Source organism: Pristiophorus japonicus, chromosome 9 (assembly GCF_044704955.1).
Source record: "Pristiophorus japonicus isolate sPriJap1 chromosome 9, sPriJap1.hap1, whole genome shotgun sequence".
In the NCBI taxonomy this organism is placed as follows: Eukaryota; Metazoa; Chordata; class Chondrichthyes; family Pristiophoridae; genus Pristiophorus; species Pristiophorus japonicus.
Window position 1 is genome coordinate 113,428,150 of NC_091985.1, and position 25,599 is coordinate 113,453,748.

The 25,599-nt window shown below is 46.9% G+C and overlaps 2 non-coding genes across 2 annotated transcripts; both read right to left on the bottom strand.

The window, feature by feature from the left end:
* Positions 1–12,895: 12,895 nt before the first annotated feature.
* LOC139274203 (U2 spliceosomal RNA) lies at positions 12,896–13,084 on the bottom strand. Its single transcript, XR_011595416.1, has one exon. It is a non-coding gene; the product is annotated as a U2 spliceosomal RNA (small nuclear RNA).
* Positions 13,085–13,552: 468 nt separating this feature from the next.
* On the bottom strand, positions 13,553–13,743 carry LOC139274497 (U2 spliceosomal RNA). The gene has a single exon (XR_011595550.1). It is a non-coding gene; the product is annotated as a U2 spliceosomal RNA (small nuclear RNA).
* Positions 13,744–25,599: the final 11,856 nt, after the last annotated feature.

Here is a 25,599-nt window from a genome sequence, read left to right on the forward strand (position 1 = left end):
GATTGTAAATAGTTGGGGTCCCAGCACTGAGCCCTGCGATACCCTACTAGTTACTGATTGCCAACCCGAGAATGAACCATTTATCCCGACTCTCTGTTTTCTGTTAGTTAGCCAATCCTCTATCCATGCTAATTATTACTCACAACCCCGTGAACTTTTATCTTGTGCAGTAACCTTTTATGTGGCACCTTGTCAAATACCTTTTGGAAGTCCAAATACACCACATCCACTGGTTCCCCTTTATCCACTCTGTTTGTTATATCTTCAAAGAATTCCAGCAAATTTTTCAAACATGACTTCCCCTTCATAAATCCATGCTGACTCTGCCTGACCGAATTATGCTGTTCCAAATGTCCTGCTTCTTTAATAATGGACTCCAGCATTTTCCCAACCACAGATGTTAGGCTAACTGGTCTATAGTTTCCTGCTTTTTGTCTGCCTCCTTTTTTAAATAGGGTTGTTACATTTGCAGTTTTCCAATCTGCTGGGACCTCCGCAGAATCCAGGGAATGTTGGTAAATTACAAACAATGCATCCATTATCTCTGCCACAACTTCTCTTAAGACCCCTAGGATGCAAGCCATCAGGTCCAGTGGATTTATCCGCCTTTAGTCCCATTATCTTACTGAGTACCACCTCCTTCGTGATTGTGATTGTGTTCCTCGCCCCCCACCCCACGATAGCCCCTTGACTATCAACTGTTGGGATATTGTTTGTGTCATCTCCGTAAATACTGATACAAAATATTTGTTCAGAGTTTCTGCTATCTCCATGTTCCCCATTACTAATTCCCCGGTCTCGCCCTCTAAGGGACCGACATTTATTTAGCCACTCTTTTCCTTTTTATGTACCGATAGAAACTCTTGCTATCTGTTTTTATATTTCGTGCTAGTTTACTTTCATAGTCTATCTTCCCTTTCTTAATCATTTTTTTAGTCATTCTTTGCTGGCTTTTCAAAGCTTTCCAATCTTCTGTCCTCCCATTAGTTTTGGCCACTTTGTATGTCCTTGTTTTTAATTGGATAACGTCCTTTATTTCTTTAGTTAGCCACGGATGGCTACCTTTTCTTTTACACCCTTTTCTCCTCACTGGAATATATTTTTCTTGAGAGTTGTGAAATAACTTCTTAAATGTACACCACTGTTCATCAACCATCCTACATTTTAATCTATTTTCCCAGTCCACTTTAGCCAACTCTGCCCTCATATCTTCATAGTCCGCTGGTTTGAGATCCAACTTTCTCACCCTCCATCTGAATTTGAAATTCAACCATGCTATGATCACTCATTCCAAGGAGATCCTTTACTAGGAGATTGTTTATTAATCCTGCCTCATTACACCTGACCACATCCAAGATAGCCTGCCCCCTGGTTGGTTCTGTAACAACTCTGTTGGTTGGAGTATAAACCAGGAAATAGTGGGGACTTGTAAAAAGGGAACAACAATAATCATGGGTGATTTTAACCTCCATATTGATTGGACAAATCAAATTGGTCAGGGTAGCGTTGAGGAAGAGTTCATAGAGTGCATAAGGGATGGGTTCCTTGAGCAGTATGTAATGGGTATGGTTCTTAATGAATACTTTGCGTCTGTTTTCACAAAAGAGAGGGGTAATGCAGGCATTGCAATCAGGGAGGAGGAGTGTGAAATAGTAGATGAAATAAACATAGTGAGAGAGGAAGTATTAAGGGGCTTAGCAGCTTTGAAAGTGGATAGATCCTCAGGCCCAGATGAATTTCATCCCAGGCTGTTAAGAGAAGCAAAAGAAGCATTTTCCAATCCTCTCTGTCTACAGCTGTGGTGCTGGAGGACTGCTAACGTTGTACCTTTATTTAAAAAGGGAGAAAGGGATAGACTGAGTAATTACAGGCCAGTCAGCCTAACCTCAGTGGTGGGAATGTTATTGGAAAAAATTCTGAGGAACAGTTTAAATCTTCATTTAGTAAGACACAGATTAATCAAGGACAGTCAGCATGGATTTGTTAAGGGCAGATCGTGTCTGACTAACTTGATTGAATTTTTTGAGGAGGTAACAAGGAGGGTCGACGAGGGTACTGTGTTCGATGTAGTGTATATGGATTTTCGCAAGGCTTTTGATAAGGTTCCACATGGCAGACTGATCACAAAAGTAAAAGCCCATGGGATCCAGGGCAAAGTGGCAAGTTGGATTCAAAATTGGCTCAGAGGCAGGAAGCAACGGGTAATGGGTTGATAGGTGTTTTTTGTGACTGGAAGGCTGTTTCCAGTGGGGTTCCATGAGGCTCAGTACTGGGTCACTTGCTTTTTGTGGTCTATGTTCTGTCTCAAATGAAGCAACATGACTGAGTACTGTAGACTTGTGTAAGTGTGACCTTAGTCTCTTTATTCTGACTCCAGAGTGCCCGCACAGCATGGAAGGCCTGCTTATACAGTGCTCCCAAGGGATGCTGGGATCCCTTGGGACTCCAACAGATGCACCCTCTGGTGGTGGGAGAATTCTAGTTCCAAGGTGTTCCATACATAACATCGCTCCCCCCCACCCCCCCACCCCCGGCCAAAGTCAATACTACACTTATTTACATGGTAAGACGATCTGGGGCTTTCCGCTCCCTAGTCGATCATTTTGGTACAAACACAGGTGCAGATGAGCTGGTTGCTGCGGCAGCTGGCCTTGCTGGGCTGCTGGGGATGATGAGTTCAGCTTCGTGGTCAACCGTGATGTCGGTTGCCACTTGTGTGTGTATTGGAGGGTCGAAGTTGGCGGTGTCCTCTTCAGGTTGCTCGTGGCTGTCTGTGAATCACAGTTTGGTTTGGTCCAAATGCTTTCTGCAAGTTGGTTCATTTGTAAGTTTGACCTCAAACACCCTACTCCCCTTTTTGGCTATGACAGTGCCAGCAAGCCATTTGAGACCATGTCCATAGTTGAGTACAAATACAGAGTCATTGACTTCAATGTCGCGTGACAAATTTGCGCGAACATGGTACATGCTTTGTTGATGCCACCTGCCCTCGACATGATCATGGAGATCAGGATGGACTGGAGAGAGCCTTGTTTTTAGTGCCCTTTTCATGAGCAGCTCGGCAGGGTTAACTCCGGTGAGTGAGTGGGGTCTGCAGGGAGCCTTCCGACACGCGTTTCAAGCTTTGCTTGATGGTTGAGACTGCCTGTTTTGCCTGGCCATTAGATGCGGGCTTGAACGGGGCAGATGTGACATGCTTGATCCCATTGCGGGTCATGAATTCCTTGAATTCAGTGCTGGTGAAGCACGGCCCATTGTCGCTGACAAGGACATCAGGCAGGCCGTGCGTGGCAAACATGGCTCGTAGGCTTTCGATGGTGGCAATGGACGTGCTTACAGACATTATTATACACTCATTCCATTTTGAATAAGCATCCACAACAACCAAAAACATTTTGCCTAGAATCGGACCAGCGAAGTCAACGTGGATCCGAGACCACGGTTTGGAGGGCCATGACCACAAACTTAGCGGTGCCTCCCTGGGTGCATTGCTCAGTTGAGAGCAAGTGTTGCAATGGCACACGCAAGACTCAAAATCTGAGTCAATGCCGGGCCACCACACATGGCTATAGCTTTCATCATTACTGTGCCTGGGTGGGTACTGTGTAGGTCGCGTATGAACGTTTCCCTGCCTTTCTTCGGCAAAACCACACGATTACCCCACAAAAGACAGTCCGCCTGTATGAACATTTCGTCTTTGCGCCGCTGGAACGGCTTGATCTCTTCATGCATCTCCGCTGGGACGCTGGACCAGCTCCCATGGAGGACACAGTTTTTTACAAGGGACAGTAAAGGGTCCTGGCTGGTCCAGGTCCTGATCTGGCACGCCGTAACGGGTGAGTTTTCGTTTTCAAATGCACCATCACCAAAGCAAGTCTGTATGCTGTGCCATTTCCACCCCGGTGGTGGGCAATGGTGGCCGACTGAGAGCATCAGCGCAGTTCTCTGTGCCTGGCCTGTGGTGAATTTCATATTATATATGCAGACAGCGTGAGCGCCCATCTTTGGATGCGAGCAGAGGCATTGGTATTGATACCTTTGCTCTCTGAGAATAGCGATATGAGCAGCTTATGGTCAGTTTCTAACTCGAACTTGAGCCCAAACACATACTGGTGCATTTTTTTCACCCCGTAAACGCATGCCAGAGCTTCTTTTTCAATCATGCTGTAGGCCCCTTTGGCCTTGGACAAACTCCTGGATGCATAAGCGACCGGTTGCAATGTTCCCGGTTCGTTTGCTTGTTGTACACACCCGACCCCGTAAGAAGACGCATCGCAAGCTAGCACTAAACTTTTACATGGGTCATACAGAACAAGCAGTTTGTTGGAACAGAACAGATTTCTGGCTTTCTCAAAAGCAGTCTCTTGTGATTTCCCCCATACCCAGTCATCTCCCTTGTGTAGCAACATGTGTCGGGGTTCTAGCAAGGTGCTTAACCCGGGTAGGAAATTACCAAAATAATTGAGGAGTCCCAGGAACGACCACAGCTCCATCACGTTCTGTGGTCTCGGCGCGTTTTTGATGGCCTCCGTCTTGGCGGCCATCAGTGTGGGGCCACCTCCTCGTATAATCCATAGTGGGAGTTCATGCACCGCTCCATCATAGGATACCTTTACTGCTACACTGCCAATTACAGGGATCAGCTCTTTCGTGTAAGTTCTCAGCTTGGTATGAATAGGGCTCAGCTTGGGTCTTTGTGCCTTGTTGCACCACAGCCTCTCGAAGGCCTTTTTGCTCATGATAGACTGACTTGCACCCATGTCCAATTCCATGGATACTGGAATTCCGTTCAGTTCAACTTTTAACATGATCGGTGGACATTTCATGGTGAAGGTGTGTACCCCGTACTTCTGCCTCCTTGGTTCGAGTCTCTAGTTCAGTTTGATCCGCCATGGATCGGTCTTCATCTGCAACGTGGTGGTTTGCAGCTCGTCTGCACATTCGCTGGAGGTGTCCCATTGTTCCACAATCTTTGCACGCATAGTGTTTGAAGCGGCATTGATGGGCTCGATGATCACCTCCGCAGCGCCAACAAGGTATTAATTGCTTGATGGCAGACTCTGGGTCATCTGAGGTCGTGCAGCTGGAGGCACGTACGTTCTGCCATATGCATTCCTGCCTGAAGACGACGTTACTTTGTGTACAGTACTTGCCGATGCATCTTTATGCTGCGAAATTTGTTTGGTTTTATTGCTGGTGGACATGAATGCCTGGGCTATCATTATGGCTTTGCTCAGGTTCGGTGTTTCAACAGTAAATAGTTTGCGAAGGATAACCTCATGGCCAATGCCGAGCACAAAAAAGTCTCTTAGCATTTGCTCCAGAAATCCATCGAATTCGCAATGTCCTGCAAAGGCGCTTTAGTTCGGCGACGTAGCTCGCCACTTCCTGGCCTTCAGACCGTTGACATGTATAAAATCGATACCTTGCCATCAGAACGCTCTCCTTCGGATTTAGCTGCTCCCGGACCAGCGTACACAGTTGTTCATACGATTTGGTTGTTGGTTTCACCGGAGCAAGAAGATTCTTCATGAGGCCATAGGTTGTTGCCCCGCAGGCGGTGAGGAGGATCGGCCTTCGTTTGGCAGCGTTCACATTCCCTTCCAGCTCGTTGGCCACGAAGTATTGGTCTAGTCGCTCCACGAAGGCTTCCCAATCGTCACCTTCTGAAAATTTCTCTAGGATACCAACAGTTCTCTGCATTTTCGCGTGATGCTTCGTTATCTATTACTCGGCGGCAGTTGTTACGTCTCAAATAAAGCAACGTGACTGAGTACTGTAGACATGTGTAAGTATGACCTCAGCCTCTTTATACTGACTCCAGAGTGCCCGCACAGCATGGAAGACCTGCTTATGCACAGTGCTCCCAAGGGATGCTGTGATCCCTTGGGATTCCAAAGGATGCGCCCTCTGGTGGCGGTAGAATGTTGGTTACAAGATGTTGCATACATAACAGTATACATCAATGATTTAGACTTGAATGCAGGCGGTATGATTAAGAAATTTGCAGACGATACTAAAATCGACTGTGTGGTTGATAATGAAGAAGAAAGCTGTAGACTGCAGGAAGATATCAATGAACTGCTCAGGTGGGCAGAACAGTGGCAAATGGAACTCAATCTAGAGCAGTGTGTGGTAATGCATTTGGGGAGGGCTAACACGTCAAGGGAATACACATTAAATGGCAGGACACTGAGAAATGTTGAGGAACAAAGGGACCTTGGAGTGCATGTCCGCAGATCCCTGAAGGTAGTGAGCTCTGTTCTGTCTGGAGCAGGCAGTCAGAATAGCTCGAATTAAACTTTGCAAAGTCACTGATTACATTGACAGGGAGGATCTAATTACACATTCCAGGGAAACTGCTGGGTGTGTCTTGTCCTCCAAGAGAACCAATCAGAACTTTGGTGCTGCACATAGACATGTCCGAGCTTTATCCAGGCGACGGACACAGAAGGAAGTACGGATGAGAGGGGGAACGGGAAAGTGAGCGGAGAGGGAAACAAGGATAGCCATATTGGTAATCAAAACGATAGTGGTAGCGAGACCTTGTGAGATGGCATGGTCAACGGAGTGGCCATGATTATGGGTAGGTGTGTTTATATGGAAGGAGAGGTTAAGGGAGGGCAGTAAACTTGTGAGGAAGGAGAGTAATTTGCGGCACTAACTGGGAGGAAGGACCATTCAGTGGAGTTGAGGTAAAAGATCAGCCATGATTTTAATTGAATGTCGGAGCTGGCTCGAGGGGTCGAATGGCCTACTCCTGCTGCTCTTTCTTATGTTCTTATCTGGGGAACAAAAATGAAACTGTTTTTTGGATCTGGGAGATGGAACAGTGGCTTGCTCTGTCTATTCCACACATCGACCTGGTATTGCAGTGCCTCTGGGAACATGCAGCTTCGCCTCTCTGGGGTGGGAAGTTGTAAAAGAGAAAAGAAGAAAAAGGGTTTACAGCTGCTTGACCGTGCTCTCCTTTCCTTCGTAGGTTGCTACTCGCCACAGGTCACTTCTCCTGCCGCCGGTGCGCCATGTTGCCGCCTTCTGCTCAGCAAGGTCAGCAGCTGCCTTTGTGGTTTCCTTTCCGTTTTTGAATGTGGGAACTTGTCCTATATAGAATCATAGGCTGCAATTTTGCCATTGTTTAGTTGACAGGATGGGTGGTGGGTTAGTTGTGAACTTTAAAATGATTGACAGCGGGCCGGGAATCCGCTGTCAAACGCGCACACCTGCATTTCCCGATGTCGGGTCTGTCAGCGCTGAGCAGACCTGACCGGCAGTGGCGGGGGACCAAATTCAAATCATTAGTGGCTTGTTTACAGCCACTTCACAATGCTTTTCCTCCCGCTTTTTGAATTGGACAGGTCGCCCACCAGTATCACCGCTGTGCTTAGTGCTCGTCTGTGAAGCTGAGGCGGGAGGTCACTGGCCATTGAATCAGTTGATGAGTTGACAGCTTCAAATGTCACGTCAAAGCTCCCAGCCAATTGAGAAATGTTCCCTTCTCTAAACTGCATTTCCAGTAGGGAGATTCAGAAATGCTGAAAGTCTTTACACGAGTCTCCATCCAGTCTGAGCTCATTACCTCTGCCACCATTGACAGATCGCTTCTGTCATCTTTACTTCACCTGCCATCTATTTCATCAGCATGGGTGCCTTTGACTCGAGTGTTCTCAACTCCATCCCGCCACCACTTCAGTGAAACCCCAACACTGCACGAGGTTGGCAAAGCCACAAAAGAGCTCAAGAACAACAAGGCTACAGGTGCGGATGGAATTCCTGCTGAGGCGCTAAAATATGGCGGAGAGGCTTATTGGCGCGGATACATGGCCTCATCTCTCTCATCTGGAGGGAGGAGAGCATGCCGGGAGATCTCAGAGATGCAGCGATGGTGTCCATTTTTAAAAAGGGGAACAAATCCGACTGCGGCAACTACAGGGGAATCTCCCTGGTATCAACCACTGGGAAGGTTGTCGCTAGAGTTCTCCTCAACCGTCTTCTCACTGTGGCCGAGGAGCTCCTCCCGGAGTCACAGTGTGGATTTCGTCCCCTATGGGGAACAACAGACATGATCTTTGCAACACAACTGCAGGAAAAATGCAGGGAGCAACGCCAGCCCTTATACATGGCCTTCTTCGATCTTACAAAGGCCTTTGACACTGTCGACTGTGCGACTTATGGAGCGTCCTCCTCCGTTTTGCATGCCCCCAAAAGTTTGTCAAAATCCTTCGCCTCCTCCACGACGACATGCAGGCCGTGATCCTTACCAGCGGATCCACTACAGACCCATTCCACGTCCGGACCAGGGTCAAACAGGGCTGTGTCATTGCTCCAACCCTCTTCTCAATCTTCCTCGCTGCCATGCTCTACCTCACTGTCAACAAGCTCCCCGCTGGAGTGGAACTAAACGACAGAACCAGTGGGAAGCTGTTTAAGCTACGCTGCCTCCAGGCCAGGTCCAAGATCACCCAAACCTCTGTCGTTGAACTGCAGTACGCGGACAACGCCTGCGTCTGCGCACATTCTGAGGCTGAACTGCAGGATATAGTCGATGTATTCACCGAGGCATATGCAAGCATGGGCCTTACGCTTAACATCTTTAAGACAAAGGTCCTCCACCAGCCTGTCCTCGCCGCACAGCACTGCCCCACAGTCATCAAGATTCACGGCATGGCCCTCGACAACGTAGACCACTTCCCATACCTCGGGAGCCTCTTGTCAACAAAGGCAGACATTGATGCAGAGATTCAACATTGCCTCCAGTGCGCCAGTGCAGCCTTCGGCCGCCTGAGGGAAAGAGTGTTCAAGGACCGACCACCAAGCTCATGGTCTACAGGGCTGTAATAATACCCGCCCTCCTGTATGGGTCAGAGGCATGGACGATGTACAGAAGATACATCAAGTCGCTGGAGATATATCCCCAACGATGTCTCCGCAAGATCCTGCAAATCCCCTGGGAGGACAGGCGCACCAACATCAGTGTCCTCGCCCAGGCTAACAACCCCAACATTGAAGCATTAACCACACTCGTTCAGCTTAGCTGGGCAGGCCACTTAGTTCGCATGCCAGATGAGAGACTCCCCAAGCAATTGCTCTACGCAGAGCTCCTTCATGGCAAACGAGCCAAAGGTGGGCAGCGCAGACGTTACAAGGACACCCTCAAGGCCTCCCTGGCGAAGTGCAACATCACCACTGGCACCTGGGCGACCCTGACCGAAGACCGCCCTAGATGGAGAAAATGCATCCGGGAGGGCATTGAGCTCTTTGAATCTCAACGCTACAAGCGTGAAGAGGTCAGGCACAAGCAGCGGACCGGAACGTGTGGTAAATCAGAACCAACCCCCCCTTCCTCTGATGAATATTTGTCCCACCTGTGACAGGGTCTGTGGCTCTCATGTTGGACTGTTCAGCCACCAAAGAACTCATTTTAGGAGTGGAAGCAAGTCTTCCTCGACTCCGAGGGACTGTCTATGATGATGATGATGATTTTAGACTCTCTCACCTTGCTCCTCAGAATCTGACCACGATCAGCCCCGACACTCGCGTCACCAGGCACACCGGCAGCACCAACAACAACACCAGCAACCTTCTCCGTAATCACCTGATGCTGCACAGGACAGAGGGCATCAGCACACGACCACATTGCTGCCAGGGATGGCCTCACCATGGCCAGATTTACTCCAGTATCCCGACAACCTCCTTGTTTACCGTAGCTTTGGCCAAGTCCTGTTCCTTGGCAAACATAGAAACATAGAAAACGGTTGCAGGAGTGGGCCATTCGGCCCTTCGAGCCTGCACCGCCATTCAATGAGTTCATGCTGAACACGCAACTTCAGTACCCAATTCCTGCTTTCTCGCCATATCCCTTGATCCTCCTAGTAGTAAGGACTACATCCAACTCCTTTTTGAATATATTTAGTGAATTGGCCTCAACAACTTTCTGTGGTAGAGAATTCCACAGGTTCACCACTCTCTGGGCGAAGCAGTTTCTCCTCATCTCGGTCCTAAATGGCTTACCCCTTATCCTTAGACTGTGACCCCTGGTTCTGGACTTCCCCAACATTGGGAACATTCTTCCTGCATCTAACCTGTCTAAACCCGTCAACATTTTAAACGTTTCTATGAGATCCCCTCTCATTCTTCTGAACTCCAGTGAATACAAGCCCAGTTGAGCCAGTCTTTCTTGATATGTCAGTCCCGCCATCCCGGGAATCAGTCTGGTGAACCTTCGCTGCACTCCCTCAATAGCAAGAATGTCCTTCCTCAAGTTAGGAGACCAAAACTGTACACAATACTCCAGGTGTGGCCTCACCAGGGCCTTGTGCAACTGTAGTAACACCTCCCTGCCCCTGTACTCAAATCCCCTTGCTATGAAGGCCAACATGCCATTTGCTTTCTTAACCGCCTGCTGTACCTGCATGCCAACCTTCAATGACTGATGCACCATGACACCCAGGTCTCGCTGCACCTCCCCTTTTCCTAATCTGTCACCATTCAGATAATAGTCTGTCTCTCTGTTTTTACCACCAAAGTGGATAACCTCACGTTTATCCACATTATACTTCATCTGCCATGCATTTGCCCACTCACCTAACCTATCCAAGTCACTCTGCAGCCTCATAGCATCCTCCTCGCAGCTCACACTGCCACCCAATTTAGTGTCATCCGCAAATTTGGAGATACTACACTTAATCCCCTCGTCTAAATCATTAATGTACAATGTAAACAGTTGGGGCCCCAGCACAGAACCTTGCGGTACCCCACTAGTCACTGCCTGCCATTCTGAAAAATACACATTTACTTCTACTCTTTGCTTCCTGTCTACCAAACAGTTCTCAATCCACGTCAGCACACTACCCCCAATCCCATGTGCTTTAACTTTGCACATTAATCTCTTGTATGGGACCTTGTCGAAAGCCTTCTGAAAGTCCAAATACACCACATCAACTGGTTCTCCCTTGTCCACTCTACTGGAAACATCCTCAAAAAATTCCAGAAGATTTGTAAAGCATGCTTTCCCTTTCACAAATCCATTCTGACTTGTACCTATTATGTCAATACTTTCCAAATGCGCTGCATCGTGCGATGTGTGACAATGTGCACGATGTGATGTGCGACAACATGCGCGGTGTGTGATGTGTAACAATGTGCACGATGTGATGTGTGACAGTGTGCGCATTGAGTGATGGGTGACATTGTGCGCACTATGTGATGTGTGACCGTACGCACGGTCTGATGTGTGACAATGTGCGCACCGTGTGACGTGTGACAATGTGTGCGGTGTGATGTCTGATAATGTGCGCGGTGTGTGGGAATGTACACGCGTGTGATGTGTTACAATATACACGTGTGATGTGTTACAAAATACACAGATGTGTGGTGTGCTACAATATACATGTCTGTGATGTGTTGCAATATACACACACGTGTGGTGTTACAATATACACATGTGCTGTGTTACAATATACACACCGTGTGATGTGTTACAGTATACACACGTGTGCTGTGTTACAATATACATGTGTGATGTGTTACAATATACACGTGTTTTGTTATAATATACATGCTGTGTGATGTGTTACAGTATACACACACGTGCTGTGTTACAATATGCACGGCGTGTTATGTGTTACGATATTCACGTGTGATGTGTTACAATTTACACGCGTGTGATGTGTTACAATATACATACATGTGATGTGTTACACTATACCTACGCATGTGATGTGTTACAATGTACACAGGTCGTGTGATGTGTTACAATATACACATGCCGTGTGATGTGTTACAGTCTATACATGTGTGCTGTGTTACAGTATACACGTCGTGTGATTTGTTACGATATACACGTGTGATGTGTGACAATATACACTCACGTGTGATGTGTTACAATATACACGCTGTGTGATATGTTATATTATACACGTGTGCTGTGTTACAATGTACACGGCGTGTGATGTTACAATATACACGTGTGCTGTGTGACAATATACATGTGTGACAGTATACATGCTTGTGACGTGTTACAATATACATGCGTGTGATGTGTTACAATATACACGCGTGACGTGCGACAATATACATGCGTATGATGTGTGACAATGGGCGCACCGTATGATATGTGAAAATGTGCGTGCCGTGTGATGTGTGACAATGTTTGCGCTATGTGCTGTGTTACAATATACACACGTGTGCTGTATTACAATATACACGTGTGTGATGTGTTACAATATACACACGTGCTGTGTTACAATATACACGCCGTATGATGTGTTACAATATACACACGTGTGATGTGTTACAGTATACACGTGTGCTGTGTTACAATATACACGCCGTGTGATGATATACATGTGTGATGTGTGACAAATACATGTTGTCTGTGAGCCAATGTGTGTGATGTTACAATATACACACGTGATGTGTGACAATATACACATCATGTGAGGTGTGACAATATACACGCGTATGGTGTGTGACAATGTGCGCGACGTGTGAAATGTGATAATGTACATGCATGTGATGTGTGACAATGAGCGCGCCGTGTGATGTGTGAAAATGTGCACGGTGTGTGATATGTGACAATATAAATGTCATGTGTCGTGTGACAGTATACACGCCGTGTGCTGTGTGACAAGATACAAGCGTGAGATGTGTGCAAAATCTTTGAAATTTGAGAGCGAATGTGCAGCAGGCTGTGTTTGGGTGTAGTCGGGTGAGTGAGTTGTGTGTGGAAATGGTGTTTGTTTTTTTTGTTGAATTGTGTGTGATGTAGAAATGATAAAGTGGAGGAGCTGTGCAAGCAAGCAATAATGGCAAGTAAAATGAGTGTGGCATAAAAAGAAAGAAAAAAGGAGATGTTTTGAATGAATCTGCTTTTAATTTTGAAATTCTCCCAAAAGGGAGGTGCACCGTTCCCAGAGACACTGCAATACCGGGTCGATGCGTGGAGTGGACGGAGCAAGCCCCTATTCCATCTCCCTGTTCCAAAAATCAATTTAATATATGGTCCCCAGATAGGGGACGTATCAGATATTAAACTGATAAGAACAGATTTTTTTTTCAAAATATACTTTATTCATAAAAAAATCTGTACAGTACATTAGGCACTTCAGTACATTTAGCTGCGGTCAGCAATCCCATACACTATATTTGGGTGCTGACGGCAGTTCTGTTCATTACATTCCTTGTTTTCCAGTTGAAGTGCAATTCGGTACAATAAACAGGATACATTGTGGTACATTGACACAAATGACGTTTCATGTGTTACGATACAGTACACGGAATGGGTGAAGGTATATTTACATTTTTCTTTTCAAACATGCATTTCGCAACAGACCTTGCATTGTACATGGCACGACATTGGTGTTTACAGATTTGGTGCTCTATGTACACAAAAAGTAAATTATGTACTGATTCCTGCCCCCGGGTTTTGCGTGGCAGAAGGGCTTTAAACTGTGGCCCTTCCCCACCGTGCCTTTGCGGCGACTGCATAAAAAGAAAGAAAAAAGGAGATGTTTTGAATGAATCTGCTTTTAATTTTGAAATTCTCCCAAAAGGGAGGTGCACCGTTCCCAGAGACACTGCAATACCGGGTCGATGCGTGGAGTGGACGGAGCAAGCCCCTATTCCATCTCCCTGTTCCAAAAATCAATTTAATATATGGTCCCCAGATAGGGGACGTATCAGATATTAAACTGATAAGAACAGATACTACACTTGATCTTAGCCAAAAGGCCGAGAAGCGATGCCGCGGCGGCCCAAACTGTTCTCAGCTCCCGTTTGCCCTCCCTTTATTGAGTCAGACTGACTGTGCCCAAAGACATATAACTGTTGACTCTTTCACTGTTATTTTCTAATTGGAACAGATTAGTTTACAGAAGTTGCCTTTTTCCCTTTTTCAGTGAAACTGCTTCATAGATATGTAAAGTGACAGTATTCCAGCAATCAGATGGAGAGGGTTGTGCCTATCCACACGTACGTCACTGTCAGAGGCTGCGATGCAACCAAAACGTTTTCCAGCAGCTGCTTGAGTGACAATGCAACAACCGACTGGTGAGGTGATCTGGCTTCATAACTGTACACACGGGGCTCAGTTTTGGCCAGGAGTTGCTCTGTTTTTTTTTTGGGAGTAACTTGGTTTTTCTGGCGTAATTTCAAAATCCCCATTTCCCCAATCAATTTGCACCAGTGTAACTCAGTTAGTTACGATTCTTTTAGGTTCGTTTTTTTTCCAAAAGAGGGCGCTACCAGCCACCTACGCCAGTTCTGCCCATTTAGGCAACTTTGGCCAGCTAATAGTTACTCCAGCGTATGTGGCCACTTCAGAAAATCCTTGGGGAGAGTTAAAGAAATCGGCGCAGGTCTGGGAATTAAACATACAGGGGTATCTGACAATTCGGAAGGATAGACAAGAAGGGAAAGGAGGTGGGGTAGCTCTGTTAATAAAGGATGATATCAGGGCAGTTGTGAGAGATGATATTGGCTCTAATGAACAAAATGTTGAATCATTGTGGGTGGAGATTAGAGATAGTAAGGGGAAAAAGTCACTGGTGGGCGTAGTTTATAGGCCCCCCCAAATAATAACTTCACGGTGGGGCGAACAATAATCGAGGGAATAATAGAGGCATGTGAAAAAGGAACGGCAGTAATCATGGGGGATTTTAACCTACATATCGATTGGTCAAATCAAATCGCACGGGGTAGCCTGGAAGAGGAATTCATAGAATGCATACGGGATTGTTTCTTAGAACAGTATGTTACAGAACCTACAAGGGAGCAAGCTATCTTAGATCTGGTCCTGTGTAATGAGACAGGAATAATAAACAATCTCCTAGTAAAAGATCCTCTCGGAATGAGTGATCACAGTATGGTTGAATTTGTAATACAGATTGAGGCTGAGGAAGTAGTGTCTCAAACGAGCGTACTATGCTTCAACAAAGGGGACTACAGTGGGATGAGGGCAGAGTTAGCTAAAGTAGACTGGGAACACAGACTAAACGGTGGCACAATTGAGGAACAGTGGAGGACTTTTAAGGAGCTCTTTCATAGTGCTCAACAAAAATATATTCCAGTGAAAAAGAAGGGCGGTAAGAGAAGGGATAACCAGCCGTGAATAACCAAGGAAATAAAATTAAAAACCAATGCGTATAAGGAGGCCAAGGTTAGTGGGAAACTAGAAGATTGGGAAAATTTTAAACGACAGCAAAGAATGACTAAGAAAGCAATAAAGAAAGGAAAGATAGATTACGAAAGTAAACTTGCGCAAAACATAAAAACAGATATTAAAAGCTTTTCCCGATATATGAAATGGAAGAGAGTGACTAAAGTAAATGTTGGTCCCTTAGAAGATGAGAAGGGGGATTTAATAATGGGAAATGTGGAAATGACTGAGACCTTAAACAATTATTTTGCTTCGGTCTTCACAGTGGAAGACACAAAAACCATGCCAAAAATTGCTGGTGACGGGAAAGGAGGACCTTGAGACAATCACTATCACTAGGGAGGTAGTGCTGGACAGGCTAATGGGACTCAAGGTAGACAAGTCCCCATGTCCTGATGAACTGCATCCCAGGGTATTAAAAGAGATGGCGGAAGTTACAGCAGATGCATTCGTTATAATCTACCAAAATTCTCTGGACTCTGGGGAGGTACCAGCAGATTGGAAAGCAGCTAATGTAATGTCTCTGTTTAAAAAAGGGGGCAGACAAAAGGCAGGTAACTGTAGGCTGGTTAGTTTAACATCTGTAGTGGGGAAAATGCTTGAAGCTATCATTAAGGAAAAAATAGCGGGACATCTAGATAGGAATAGTGCAATCAAGCAGACGCAGCATGGATTCATGAAGGGGAAATCATGTTTAACTAATTTACTGGAATTCTTTGAGGATATAAGGAGCATGGTGGATAGAGGTGTACCGATGGATGTGGTGTATTTAGATTTCCAAAAGGCATTCGATAAGGTGTCACACAAAAGGTTACTGCAGAAGATAAAGGTACGCGGAGTCAGAGGAAATGTATTAGCATGGATCGAGAATTGTCTGGCTAACAGAAAGCAGAGAGTCGGGATAAATGGGTCCTTTTCGGGTTGGAAATCGGTGGTTAGTGCTGTGCCACAGGGATCGGTGCTGGGACCACAACTGTTTACAATATACATAGATGACCTGGAAGAGGGGACAGAGTGTAGTGTAACAAAATATGCAGATGACACAAAGATTAGTGGGAAAGCGGGTTGTGTAGAGGACACAGAGAGCTGCAAAGAGATTTAGATAGGTTAAGCGAATGGGCTAAGGTTTGGCAGATGGAATACAATGTCGGAAAATGTGAGGTCATCCACCTTGGGGGAAAAAAAACAGGAAAATGGAATATTATTTGAATGGGGAGAAATTACAACATGCTGCGGTGCAGAGGGACCTGGGGGTCCTTGTGCATGAATCCCAAAAGTTAGTTTGCAGGTGCAGCAGGTAATCAGGAAGGCGAATGGAATGTTGGCCTTCATTGCGAGAGGGATGGAGTACAAAAGCAGGGAGGTCCTGCTGCAATTGTATAGGGTATTGGTGAGGCCGCACCTGGAGTACTGCATGCAGTTTTGGTCACTTTACTTAAGGAAGGATATACTAGCCTTGGAGGGGGTACAGAGACGATTCACTCGGCTGATTCCGGAGATGAGGGAGTTACCTTATGATGATAGATTGAGTAGACTGGGTCTTTATTCGTTGGAGTTCAGAAGGATGAGGGGTGATCTTATAGAAACATTAAAAAAAGTGAAAGGGATAGATAAGATAGAGGCAGAGAGGTTGTTTCCACTGGTCGGGGAGACTAGAACTAGGGGGCACAGCCTCAAAATACGGGGGAGCCAATTGAAAACCGAGTTGAGAAGGAATTTCTTCTGCCAGAGGGTTGTGAATCTGTGGAATTCTCTGCCCAAGGAAGCAATTGAGGCTAGCTCATTGAATGTATTCAAATCACAGATGGATAGATTTTTCACCAATAAGGGAATTAAGGGTTATGGGGTGCGGACGGGTAAGTGGAGCTGAGTCCACGGCCAGATCAGCCATGATCCTTTTGAATGGCGGAGCAGGCTCGAGGGGCTAGATGGCCTACTCCTGTTCCTAATTCTTATGTTCTTATGTTATGTTCTTATGTTCTTCTGGTACATCGGAAGCCATTCGGCCTGGGATAGGGGCGGGAAGGGAAGCAGAGAGGACCTGCACCTAAACCATCAAACCATACAAACCACCAAACCTTGCAAACAAAAAGTTCTAAGAATTCAATAAGAAATAAAAAATTGAAATAAGTCCTACCTTCACCTTCAATCTCTGCCCGGGAAGGCAGCGGGCCGGCCGGTGCGGGAGGCCGCTCGGCCTGGGCTGGGGGCGGGCCGGAGAACTGATAGAAATCATTGGCAGGCAAGAGCACTATCAGTTCTCCGGCCTGCCCCTCGCCCTGGCCGAGTGGCCTCCCGGTGCAATCGATCGCTTAGAAATCGTACTGGGAGGCCCCTCGGCCTGGGCTAGGGCGAGGAGCGATTCAACTGGCCGGCATCGGGGCCTACAGAGCGGCTGCAGCAAGCAAATTAACAGAGAGGCTGCAGCAAGCAGACGGCTGGGGGGGGCGTGGTACGATTCAACTGGCCGGCATCGAGGCCCACAGAGCGGCTGCAGCAAGAAAATTAACGGAAAGGCTGCAGCAAGAAAACGGAGAGGCTGGGAGCGAGGAGCTACTGCGCATGCACGGACATCACCAGCGGACTCCACTGCGCATGTGCAGATCTCCCGGCACAGTTTTCTGCGCAGAACGCTGGCTCCAGCCCTGACTCGACTGGCCACGCTGCGCGACTACAGGGAAGAGGCCGGACAGCGGCCAAAGTGGCAACAACATTTTTCGGCGCACCTTGGAACGGAGTAAAGCGGCACAACTCCGGTAAGTGCGCCGAAAAACGGGCTGGGCCAAATTTGAGGCCACGGAATGGGAAGAGAAGCAAAGCTGAAATCGGAAAGCAGAATGTTAATTTTGAAGACAGAGGAAACAAGGGCTAGAAAATAGACAACAAGGGAGTTTGGCAGTGCTAAATGGTATATACTTTAATGCAAGGAGTATAGTGAATAAGGCAGATGAGCTGAGAGCACAGATAGACACTTGGGAGTATGACATTATAGCTATTACTGAGACATGGCTGAAAGAAGGACAGGTATAGCAGCTCAACGTTCCTGGTTACACAGGTTTTAGATGGGATAGAGAGGGGAGGGACAGGGGGTAATAAATGAGGGGCGGGGGACGGCAGGGTCGCAGTATTGATTAAGGAAACAATTACAGCGGTGAGGGGGGGATGATATGCTGAAAGGATCGTCAAATAAGGCCATATGCAATGAATTGAAGAACAGTTCTCCAAACAGTCAGAGGGAGATAGGGCAGTAATCGTAGGGGATTTCAACTCCCCTAATATTAACTGGGATAAAATTAGTGTGAAAGGTATAGAGGGTGCGGAATTCCTAAAATGCATTCGGGAGAACTTTTTTCATCATCATAGGCAGTTCCTTGGAATCGAGGAAGACTTGCTTCCACTCTTAACATGAGTTCTTAGGTGGCTGTACAGTCCAATACAGTTTCTGTCACAGGTGGGACAGATAGGCGTTGAGGGAAGGGGTGGATGGGACTGGTTTGCCGCACGCTCTTTCCGCTGCCTGCGCTTGATTTCTGCATGCTCTTGGCGACGAGACTTGAGGAGCTCAACGCCCTCCCGGATGCACTTCCTCTACTTAGGGCGGTCTTTGGCCAGGGACTCCCAGGTGTCAGTGGGGATGTTGCACTTTATCAGGGAGGCTTTCAGGATGTTCTTATAACGTTTCCGCTGCCCAACTTTGGCTCGTTTGCCGTGAAGGAGTTCCGAGTAGAGCACTTGCTTTGGGAGTCTCGTGTCTGGCATGCGAACATTGTAGCTTGCCTAGCGGAGCTGATCAAGTGTGGTCAGTGCTTCAGTGCTGGGGATGTTGGCCTGGTCGAGGACGCTAACGTTGGTGCATCTGTTCTCCCAGGGGATTTGTAGGATCTTGCGAAGACATCGTTGGTGGTATTTCTCCAGCGACTTGAGGTGTCTACTGTACATGGTCCATGTTTCTGAGCCATACAGGAGGGCAGGTACTACTACAGGCCTATAGACCATGAGCTTGGTGACAGTTTTCCTCAGACAGCCAAAGGCTGCATTGGCGCACTGGAGGCGGTGTTGGATCTTGTCGTCAATGCCTGCTCTTGTTGATAGGAGGCTCCCGAGATAAGGGACGTGGTCCACGTTGTCCAGGATCGCGCCGTGGATCTTCATGACTGGGGGGGCAGTGTTGTGCGGCGAGGACAGGCTGGTGGAGGTCCTTTGTCTTACTGATGTTTAGCGTAAGGCCCATGCTTTTCGTACACCTCAGTAAATACGTCAACTACGTCCTGGAGTTCAGCCTCTGTGTGTGCGCAGACGCAGGCGTCGTCTGCATACTGTAGCTCGACGACAGAGGTTGGGGTGATCTTGGAACTGGCCTGGAGACGGCGAAGATTGAACATGTTCTATAGTTTAGTTCCACTCCAGCCGGGAGCTTGTCGACTGTGAGGTGGAGCACGGCAGCGAGGAAGAATGAAAAGAGGGTTGGGGCAATGACGCAGCCCTGCTTGACCCCGGTCCGGGTGTGGATTGGGTCTGTGATGGATCCGTTGGTAAGGATTACGGCCTGCATGTCGTCACGGAGCAGGCAGAGGATGGTGATGTACTTTTGGGGACATCCGAAGTGGAGGAGGACGCTCCATAGACCCTCGCGGTTGACAGTGCCAAAGGCCTTTGTAAGATCGAAGAAGGCCATGTATAAGGGCTGCCGCTGTTCCCTTCATCTTTCGTGCAGCTGTCGCGCTGCAAACATCTTGTCCGTTGTGCCCCGTAGGGGACGAAATCCGAACTTTTTTAGCCACTATGTAACAAGCCCAAACAAGGGAGGGGGTGGTTCTGGACTTAGTTTTAGGGAATGAAGCTGGGCAGAAGGAAGGGTTTTCAGTGGGAGAGCGTTTTGGTGCTAGTAATCATCATTCAGTTAGATTTAGGTTAGTTATGGAAAAGGAGAACGATAGACCAGGAATAACATTTCTGATAAGAACATAAGAAATAGGAGCATGAGTAGGCCATAGGGCTCCTCGAGCCTGCGCCGCCATTTAATACGACCATGGCTGATCCAATCATGGACTCAGGACCACTTCCCTGCCCGCTCCCCATAACCCCTTATCGGTTAAGAAGCTGTCTATCTCTGTCTCTGTCTTAAATTTATTCAATGTCCCGGCTTCCACAGTTCTCTGAGGCAGTGAATTCCACAGATTTACAACCCTCTGAGAGAAGAAATTTCTCCTCATCTCAGTTTTAAATGGGCAGCCCTTTATTCTAAGATTATGTCCTCTAGTTCTAGTCTCCCCTATCAGTGGAAAGATCCTCTCTGCATCCACCCTGTCGAGCCCCCTCATAATCCTACACGTTTCGATCAGATCATCCCTGATTCTTCTGAATTCCAATGAGTAGAGGCCCAACCTGCTTTCCTCATAAGTCAACCCCCTCATCTCCAGAATCAACCTAGTGAATCTTCTCTGAACTGCCTCCAATGCAAGTATATCCTTTCGTAAATATGAAAACCAAAACTGTACGCAGTATTCCAGGTGTGGCCTCACCAATACCCTGTATAACTGTAGCAAGACTTTCATGCACAAGTACCCCCAGGTCCCGCTGTACTGCAGCACTTTGCAATTTTTCTCTGTTTAAATAATAACTTGCTCTTTGATTTTTTTTCTGCCAAAGTGCATAACCTCATACTTTCCAAGATTATACTCCATCTGCCAAATTTTTGCCTACTCACTGAGCCTGTCTATGTCCTTTTGCAGAGTTTCTGTGTCCTCCTCACACATTGCTTTTCCTCTCATCTTTGTATCGTCAGCAAACTTGGCTTCGTTACACTCGGTCCCTTCTTCCAAGTCGTTAATATAGATTGTAAATAGTTGGGGTCCCAGCACTGAGCCCTGCGATACCCTACTAGTTACTGATTGCCAACCCGAGAATGAACCATTTATCCCGACTCTCTGTTTTCTGTTAGTTAGCCAATCCTCTATCCATGCTAATTATTACTCACAACCCCGTGAACTTTTATCTTGTGCAGTAACCTTTTATGTGGCACCTTGTCAAATACCTTTTGGAAGTCCAAATACACCACATCCACTGGTTCCCCTTTATCCACTCTGTTTGTTATATCTTCAAAGAATTCCAGCAAATTTTTCAAACATGACTTCCCCTTCATAAATCCATGCTGACTCTGCCTGACCGAATTATGCTGTTCCAAATGTCCTGCTTCTTTAATAATGGACTCCAGCATTTTCCCAACCACAGATGTTAGGCTAACTGGTCTATAGTTTCCTGCTTTTTGTCTGCCTCCTTTTTTAAATAGGGTTGTTACATTTGCAGTTTTCCAATCTGCTGGGACCTCCGCAGAATCCAGGGAATGTTGGTAAATTACAAACAATGCATCCATTATCTCTGCCACAACTTCTCTTAAGACCCCTAGGATGCAAGCCATCAGGTCCAGTGGATTTATCCGCCTTTAGTCCCATTATCTTACTGAGTACCACCTCCTTCGTGATTGTGATTGTGTTCCTCGCCCCCCACCCCACGATAGCCCCTTGACTATCAACTGTTGGGATATTGTTTGTGTCATCTCCGTAAATACTGATACAAAATATTTGTTCAGAGTTTCTGCTATCTCCATGTTCCCCATTACTAATTCCCCGGTCTCGCCCTCTAAGGGACCGACATTTATTTAGCCACTCTTTTCCTTTTTATGTACCGATAGAAACTCTTGCTATTTGTTTTTATATTTCGTGCTAGTTTACTTTCATAGTCTATCTTCCCTTTCTTAATCATTTTTTTAGTCATTCTTTGCTGGCTTTTCAAAGCTTTCCAATCTTCTGTCCTCCCATTAGTTTTGGCCACTTTGTATGTCCTTGTTTTTAATTGGATAACGTCCTTTATTTCTTTAGTTAGCCACGGATGGCTACCTTTTCTTTTACACCCTTTTCTCCTCACTGGAATATATTTTTCTTGAGAGTTGTGAAATAACTTCTTAAATGTACACCACTGTTCATCAACCATCCTACATTTTAATCTATTTTCCCAGTCCACTTTAGCCAACTCTGCCCTCATATCTTCATAGTCCGCTGGTTTGAGATCCAACTTTCTCACCCTCCATCTGAATTTGAAATTCAACCATGCTATGATCACTCATTCCAAGGAGATCCTTTACTAGGAGATTGTTTATTAATCCTGCCTCATTACACCTGACCACATCCAAGATAGCCTGCCCCCTGGTTGGTTCTGTAACAACTCTGTTGGTTGGAGTATAAACCAGGAAATAGTGGGGACTTGTAAAAAGGGAACAACAATAATCATGGGTGATTTTAACCTCCATATTGATTGGACAAATCAAATTGGTCAGGGTAGCGTTGAGGAAGAGTTCATAGAGTGCATAAGGGATGGGTTCCTTGAGCAGTATGTAATGGGTATGGTTCTTAATGAATACTTTGCGTCTGTTTTCACAAAAGAGAGGGGTAATGCAGGCATTGCAATCAGGGAGGAGGAGTGTGAAATAGTAGATGAAATAAACATAGTGAGAGAGGAAGTATTAAGGGGCTTAGCAGCTTTGAAAGTGGATAGATCCTCAGGCCCAGATGAATTTCATCCCAGGCTGTTAAGAGAAGCAAAAGAAGCATTTTCCAATCCTCTCTGTCTACAGCTGTGGTGCTGGAGGACTGCTAACGTTGTACCTTTATTTAAAAAGGGAGAAAGGGATAGACTGAGTAATTACAGGCCAGTCAGCCTAACCTCAGTGGTGGGAATGTTATTGGAAAAAATTCTGAGGAACAGTTTAAATCTTCATTTAGTAAGACACAGATTAATCAAGGACAGTCAGCATGGATTTGTTAAGGGCAGATCGTGTCTGACTAACTTGATTGAATTTTTTGAGGAGGTAACAAGGAGGGTCGACGAGGGTACTGTGTTCGATGTAGTGTATATGGATTTTCGCAAGGCTTTTGATAAGGTTCCACATGGCAGACTGATCACAAAAGTAAAAGCCCATGGGATCCAGGGCAAAGTGGCAAGTTGGATTCAAAATTGGCTCAGAGGCAGGAAGCAACGGGTAATGGGTTGATAGGTGTTTTTTGTGACTGGAAGGCTGTTTCCAGTGGGGTTCCATGAGGCTCAGTACTGGGTCACTTGCTTTTTGTGGTCTATGTTCTGTCTCAAATGAAGCAACATGACTGAGTACTGTAGACTTGTGTAAGTGTGACCTTAGTCTCTTTATTCTGACTCCAGAGTGCCCGCACAGCATGGAAGGCCTGCTTATACAGTGCTCCCAAGGGATGCTGGGATCCCTTGGGACTCCAACAGATGCACCCTCTGGTGGTGGGAGAATTCTAGTTCCAAGGTGTTCCATACATAACATCGCTCCCCCCCACCCCCCCACCCCCGGCCAAAGTCAATACTACACTTATTTACATGGTAAGACGATCTGGGGCTTTCCGCTCCCTAGTCGATCATTTTGGTACAAACACAGGTGCAGATGAGCTGGTTGCTGCGGCAGCTGGCCTTGCTGGGCTGCTGGGGATGATGAGTTCAGCTTCGTGGTCAACCGTGATGTCGGTTGCCACTTGTGTGTGTATTGGAGGGTCGAAGTTGGCGGTGTCCTCTTCAGGTTGCTCGTGGCTGTCTGTGAATCACAGTTTGGTTTGGTCCAAATGCTTTCTGCAAGTTGGTTCATTTGTAAGTTTGACCTCAAACACCCTACTCCCCTTTTTGGCTATGACAGTGCCAGCAAGCCATTTGAGACCATGTCCATAGTTGAGTACAAATACAGAGTCATTGACTTCAATGTCGCGTGACAAATTTGCGCGAACATGGTACATGCTTTGTTGATGCCACCTGCCCTCGACATGATCATGGAGATCAGGATGGACTGGAGAGAGCCTTGTTTTTAGTGCCCTTTTCATGAGCAGCTCGGCAGGGTTAACTCCGGTGAGTGAGTGGGGTCTGCAGGGAGCCTTCCGACACGCGTTTCAAGCTTTGCTTGATGGTTGAGACTGCCTGTTTTGCCTGGCCATTAGATGCGGGCTTGAACGGGGCAGATGTGACATGCTTGATCCCATTGCGGGTCATGAATTCCTTGAATTCAGTGCTGGTGAAGCACGGCCCATTGTCGCTGACAAGGACATCAGGCAGGCCGTGCGTGGCAAACATGGCTCGTAGGCTTTCGATGGTGGCAATGGACGTGCTTACAGACATTATTATACACTCATTCCATTTTGAATAAGCATCCACAACAACCAAAAACATTTTGCCTAGAATCGGACCAGCGAAGTCAACGTGGATCCGAGACCACGGTTTGGAGGGCCATGACCACAAACTTAGCGGTGCCTCCCTGGGTGCATTGCTCAGTTGAGAGCAAGTGTTGCAATGGCACACGCAAGACTCAAAATCTGAGTCGATGCCGGGCCACCACACATGGCTATAGCTTTCATCATTACTGTGCCTGGGTGGGTACTGTGTAGGTCGCGTATGAACGTTTCCCTGCCTTTCTTCGGCAAAACCACACGATTACCCCACAAAAGACAGTCCGCCTGTATGAACATTTCGTCTTTGCGCCGCTGGAACGGCTTGATCTCTTCATGCATCTCCGCTGGGACGCTGGACCAGCTCCCATGGAGGACACAGTTTTTTACAAGGGACAGTAAAGGGTCCTGGCTGGTCCAGGTCCTGATCTGGCACGCCGTAACGGGTGAGTTTTCGTTTTCAAATGCACCATCACCAAAGCAAGTCTGTATGCTGTGCCATTTCCACCCCGGTGGTGGGCAATGGTGGCCGACTGAGAGCATCAGCGCAGTTCTCTGTGCCTGGCCTGTGGTGAATTTCATATTATATATGCAGACAGCGTGAGCGCCCATCTTTGGATGCGAGCAGAGGCATTGGTATTGATACCTTTGCTCTCTGAGAATAGCGATATGAGCAGCTTATGGTCAGTTTCTAACTCGAACTTGAGCCCAAACACATACTGGTGCATTTTTTTCACCCCGTAAACGCATGCCAGAGCTTCTTTTTCAATCATGCTGTAGGCCCCTTTGGCCTTGGACAAACTCCTGGATGCATAAGCGACCGGTTGCAATGTTCCCGGTTCGTTTGCTTGTTGTACACACCCGACCCCGTAAGAAGACGCATCGCAAGCTAGCACTAAACTTTTACATGGGTCATACAGAACAAGCAGTTTGTTGGAACAGAACAGATTTCTGGCTTTCTCAAAAGCAGTCTCTTGTGATTTCCCCCATACCCAGTCATCTCCCTTGTGTAGCAACATGTGTCGGGGTTCTAGCAAGGTGCTTAACCCGGGTAGGAAATTACCAAAATAATTGAGGAGTCCCAGGAACGACCACAGCTCCATCACGTTCTGTGGTCTCGGCGCGTTTTTGATGGCCTCCGTCTTGGCGGCCATCAGTGTGGGGCCACCTCCTCGTATAATCCATAGTGGGAGTTCATGCACCGCTCCATCATAGGAT